The sequence below is a fragment of the Vicia villosa genome, linkage group LG3, assembly GCF_029867415.1.
Source record: "Vicia villosa cultivar HV-30 ecotype Madison, WI linkage group LG3, Vvil1.0, whole genome shotgun sequence".
Classification (NCBI taxonomy): Eukaryota; Viridiplantae; Streptophyta; class Magnoliopsida; order Fabales; family Fabaceae; genus Vicia; species Vicia villosa.
Genome location: NC_081182.1, coordinates 216,281,439 through 216,288,103, shown reverse-complemented (window position 1 = coordinate 216,288,103; position 6,665 = coordinate 216,281,439).

Sequence of the window (6,665 nt, the reverse complement as noted above, 5' to 3'; positions counted from 1 at the left end):
TTATAAGATACAAACATTTGAAAACTAATCATTTGAAAACTAATCATTTGAAAACCAAACACATTAGAGAGTTCTAAGGAAAACCAAACACATTTGAGAGTTCTAAGGAAAACAAAAAACATTTGTGAGTTATAAAGAAAACCAAAACAATGAAACCTGAGTAAATCATAACAACTCAACTCAAATACTCAACCAAAAAAGTCAGAGAACCAAACATTTCAAAACCAAACATTTGCAAGCGAAAGGAAACTCAACAGTAACAACATAAATGGCAAGCGTGAGTTATCGGCATACAATCATTTGAAAACCAAAGACATTAGAGAGTTCTAAGAAAAACCAAACACATTTGTTAGTTCTAAGGAAAACCAAACACATTTGTGAGTTATAAAGAAAACCAAAACAATGAAATCTGAGTAAATCATAACAACTCAAACATTCAACCAAAAAAGTCAGAGAACCAAAAATTTCAAAACCCAACATTTGAAAGCGTAAGGAAACTCGAGTTTAACAACATAAAATACAAAAAAAAACTCATCTTTAACAGCAAAACTCAAAGTGTGTAACATAGACCCAAACACCATATTTAACAGCAAAAGTTCACAATGAGAATCAGAGGGAAGATGTGAGATAGCGAAACGGGGTGAGAAGGCGTGCTCAGCATTGGAAACGTTATATTTGACGGGGTGAAAGACGTGTACCTGAGCGTGGCTTGAAAACAATGGAGCTTGGAGGGAAGATGTGTTTGAAGCGTTCTGCTTTTCTTTTGAGAAAGAAGAGTGTGAAAGATGTGGTTCAAGATTAGATGCAGAAGTGTGTATTTGGAGGGAGTGCAAAAAGTTGAATCACGTGCAAGCAAAAAGGAGATGAAAGTACAAAGTTTTTGGCAAAGGGGCCAATGAAATGCTTTCGTTGGGCCAGTTGTATTTTTCAATTTGTTAAATACCGATTTAGCCTTTTTCAAGGGGTGGGTTTTTTTGGGCAGAAGGGTAAAATGGTCTCTTTGGTCAATTTATTAGTATTGGGTAGATAGTAGACTTAAAAGGGTGTTTGAAAAAGTGAAAATTGAGGAATTGTTACCATGCAATCTGAGGAACAGAGAAAAGGGGATGTTGTTTCTGTCTGTTTCACTTCACAAGCTTTGTGCTTCAGGTCAAAGACAGAAAGCCTTATACTATGTCGTTCTTTTAATCATAATCCTTAATTTTAAGATTTTGTTTGTTTGGATAACAAAAGAAAGTGAAAGGAAAATGAAAAAATAAAAAAAAGAAGAGGAAACCGAATAGAAAATGAGATAATATTTTAATTGTTTGATAGAAATAAAAATGGAGAAATTATATTCATTAAATGACAATAGTATTCGTATATTTAAAAAATTGAATATAATTAAATAAAAATTTAAAATATATTCTCATAATATAAATTATTATTGAAAATGTTTTTATTTTATTTATTATTATCTATGAAATTAGTTTTATTATTATCAACTACTATAATAAGAAAATTAAAGCCCCATTTAATTACATTCTAAACCTTAATTAATCCATTAGTTACTTAATTTTTAGGGATAGAAACGTCATTTAGGGATGTTTTAAATCTAATTCGTTTTATTTATTTGATTACGGCATTAATGATTTTGGGCCACCTACATCATTACGACTCTATGTATCTGCCTTGAGAAATCCTTCCCTATTCAATAATTGGGGATTTCCAAAACAACCAACAAAATCAAATGAGGCTGTTTTACCCAATTCTCCATTTAATATGTCGCCCCTTCAACTTCTTTTTCTTCTATATTAAATCATCCCTTCCTAAATGTTGCATCTTCCATCTATCTCACGTAAGAAGCAAAAAAAATCTCAACAACAATGTCTGGCAGAACTGATTTCGTGTATGATTTTGATGATTCCAAAGAAACATGGCGTCTGGCTGTTCGTATTAATGGATTTTTGTAACAACAACACCCTAATTTCTCTTTTACCAAATTAGGATTATCCCTTTTCTTCACTCTCCTTACAAATTCATATCGCTACGAAGGTGACAACGAGTTTGAAATCAAAAAAAGGTATAACTCACTAATATCACTCTTTCTCAAATTTAGATGAAGGAAGTTTTGTATTTTGATTATATGAATCTTAGACCGATAGTTTATGTTGCTATAATACCGTGTGATGGTGTTGTTGGTGGGAAAGATTCGAAGAGTAATCATCAAGTTGGGAAATTGGTGCTGATGGGTGAAAGGTTTATACCTTCTAAACACTAAGTACAAGTTACGGTTTCGTTGAGAGTGTTTGATTTGGGATACAACATAAATCCTGGAGTGTTTTAGGTACTTCCTCATATCTATCTGATTCATTTTGACACTATTTTTTTTTTTTTGGCTTTATACCACCGGTTTAGTCCGGTTCGGGAGCGAGTTCTGGCATCAAGTGGTTTCATCCCCTTCCCGATCGCAGTTGCGGGGATCGAACCGTGACTCTCCCTACAAAGTCCAGCGCCAATCACCACTGGACCAACTAACGATTGGTGTTTTTTCCTTGATATTACATATGATCTAAAATCAGTTTATGAAATTCTATTTAGACCATTGAGTTAATGCTTAGATTGACTTATATTACGGTATCATATCTTAGATTTGAGAGAAAAATGAATATTTTTAAATGTTTTTCTTAAATTTGTATATAATAAAAATGTAGCCTTTTATGCTGAGAAATGGAATAAGATTTTTGTTAATGTTAACGGGTAAATCAATGTTATACACAATTATTTTTAATTTTAGGAACTGTTGGTTTTACAAATAGATATGCGGTTACCTTGGGTATTTTGTTCTGTATGTTAGAGACTGATATGTGTTTACCGTGAGTATTTTTCTCTCTCTTTTTTCACATATTTATTTTTCTCTGTTTTTTTTTTATTTTGTTACTGTGTTGAATTTATTCAGGTCTTTGTAAACTGAACTGAGTTTGGATTCAGTAATATATCTGGTATCACCACATTTTGAAAATGGATCGTCTGATTACTATAACAAATGGATCTGAATTCGAAAAATTCCACTTCTCTATTATTTTGTTCTACTATTAAAACTTCTGATTACTATAAGTTTTTTAAAAAAATATTTCTCTGTGCGTTGATTGATTATATCAATTTATTTGTGGATTTTGGTATCAGGTGTTAAGGATCACAACGATTCAAAAGTTTGAGCTCATTCAACTTTTCATGATGCTACAAAGTCAGTGTCGCAGAAGAATTTTTATAAGAATTTAGTTGGTCCACATATTTGTCAATGGATTCATATCAAATTTTTTGAGTTATTGTTACTGGGATTTGTGGTTTGGTTTATCAATATAGTATTGTAGCATATTTCATATTTGGATTAAGGTTTTTGATGAGATTATAAGAGGAAATTTTTTTCTTTCAAACTCTAATGTGAAAAGTTTTATTTAAATATGCTTATTGAATATTTGGATGATATTTGCTCATAAGTTTTTGAAAGCTTATATATAAGTTACTGACCACTTCTTGAAAGAAGACTCAAAATAAGTTTTTTTAGAAAGTGCTTATTGTTGCAGGAAAGCTCTGAGAAGCACCTTGCTTAGCTTCTGGTCTCCAGTATTCAAAAATACTATTGTCTGGACTTTGAGAAACACATTTTCAACCATCTATAAAGTAGATTAAGTACATGACATGATTGTGGAGAGTATAATGTGATTTTTGGTGTGAAATTATTTTATTAATTACTATAATTAATTATTATAACTTTTGATTTTTTGCATTCAATGGAAATATTGGACAAATCAATGTAAAATAATTTTCTAACCATTCTTTAACTTTCTCCATTCCAAATTTATAGGAAAATTATCCCCTATACTCATGATTACAATAATATTTACCGTAAAAATGTAAAGTATTAGTATTATTGGAGTAATCTAATTCAATTTTATTTTATGAAGTTTGTTTTGAACTAAATTGGGAAATACCAAAAGACAATCTTTTTAAAATACAATTAAAAATTTTAAAAATTTAATTTATATTAAAAATTTTAAAAATTTTAAAAATTTAATTTATAATTAGATTTTAGTATTATTTTGTTCTACGTACATTAAATACTCAATATTACAATTGTGAATACCAAATATACCGAAGAAAGAAAGATGTGATTCCAAATTAAAAAAATATTTAAAATTAAAATTTACTATAACATATAATTTCTAAATTGCTACACAACTATGTATTAGTTTTATTAATATATTTTATTTTCTATAGTCTTATTATTTATGAAACTAGACGTCTACCCGCGCGATGCGCGGATATATTTTATTTATTATAATTGATAAATAGTTAGTTAAATAAATATAAAATATATTTGTATTGATACTTTATATGGAGTTTATGTTTTTATATAAAAAAATTAACAATAATCTAAAAGTTTATAATATATATATTAATAATCATGTTAAATATGATAAATTTAATAAGTGAATAAAAATATTTAATATAATATAATATAAACATATTAAATACTAATAATTTATTAAAAGTGATATTAGACATTTAAAAAAAAAACTATTCTTATACCACTTATTTTCGCTTGATGTAAATCTCTCATAATATATATGCATTTGTTTCATACATAGTATATATGCGAGTAAACCATATTTAAGTTAAATGACTTACCATTTGACTATTATCCTTAAGTCCCAAATATTTAAGTTAAGTGACTTACAATTGACTATTAATCCTGAGATTCAAAGAGGTTGACACATCAACATTAGTGTTATATTAGAATGACACGTTATCATTGTGTTTAAGATTGTTACCAAGGTTGTCATCGTGACAACCTTGAATTTATATTAAGTAGATTTTATCTAAATATTTTAGATAAATTACTGCCCCATTGAATCACTTTTGACCTAGATACCCCTCAAATCTCTTGCATGTGCTTGTTTTGAAGTAGATATAATTTATGCTTGCAATATCTTGTCTTCGCTAAGCCTGCAAAAATATATAATATGTTTTGACATGAAAATAGAATAACCGAGTATGAAACTTAATAATAAGATAAACAAATATGCAAATAGTTAATAGAAGAAAAAAACTCTCGCTGATTGGAGTTGAAATCAATAGTAGACATTGAGAAAAATCCTAGAAAAAAATGTATAGGTGAAATGGATAGCAAAGGCAGTGTGAGTAAATAATGAATGTAGAATTAAAGGTGGTTATAAAGATTTGTAAGAATACAAAAAGACAATATTTTATGACAGTTTTAACATCATTTCTAAAAGTTCAATTTTCTATCAATTACAAAAAATAGTAACTGATAAACATAAATTAAGTATTGTATTGAAATAATATTTTTATGATACCTTTGATGGAGTTAAAGAGATGGAATAAAAAATAAATTGTTATATATTATATTAATTTACACCAGAATATATTATTATTATTAGAAATACAATAATATTAAAATTAAAAATAAATTAAAATATAGAAATGTTAATATTTTTCCTAGAGTTATGTATTTTTTTAATTTTAATATGTTGAGTTTCTTAAAATAATATGAAAATTATTTATATAAAATATCTTATTTAATTAAATGTAGTGTTTATGATTCTAATTAAATAAATGTCCTTATGTATTAAAAAAGTAAAGTTAAAATATTGAAATATTAGTATTTTCTAGAGTTAAGTATTTTATATTTTAATATATTATATTTATTAAATATATTAAATTGATATATTGATATAAAATTGATAAAATTTCATTAATCTGTTATTAAATATAATATTATATCCAAACATAATAATTTTAAAATTAAAAGTGATATATTATTAGTAAGTAATATCAATATTTTATAATTATAAAATAAATAAGTTTTAATATAAATTTATATTTCTAAATTAAGCAATGAATGCAGCAATTAAAATTAAAATTTATTATAATAATGGTAAATTGTAACATACATTTAAATTGTTGTTAATAGTCCCAATTACTTGTTATTAAATAAAAATTAATATATTAAATTATAATAATTGAAAAATTCTGAGAAAAATTTAATTTGTATAAAATATATTTTTCTAAAATCATATATTTTTACAAAATTTAAATCTGAAATGTAGAAAGGGAAACATTTTTATTTAAGATTTTTTAATTCTAAAAATAGATGACCTTAATTATATATAAAATTTTATTTTGATATTTTTTATATGTAAAATTTTCCACATAGAATTGAAAATTATCGAAATGATAAATATGTATGAAATTATAGTAAAAAAATCATATTTAAATATGAAATTAAAATTAATATAGTTGAGATATCGTCAGCAAGTGATATATAATTTTTACGTGAAACATAATTGTAATATAAATATAATATGCTAAAAAATATTGAAAGTTAAATACTAATGGTAATATAATACAATCTTAGAGAAAAATTATTGACCGTGCAATGTAAGATGATATATTTTATATAGATAATCTTACAACAATGTTAGAAATCGAATCATATTGTCGATACATTCAACTTTTATATATGACAGACCTGTAATTATCTTTATAAGTGGTAGTTCATTAAGGTAGTTATGAGGTTTGCTTACATATATAACTGGCCTGAAATTATTTTTACAACAATATTAATTCATTAAGATAGTTATATGAGACATTAAGCCTCT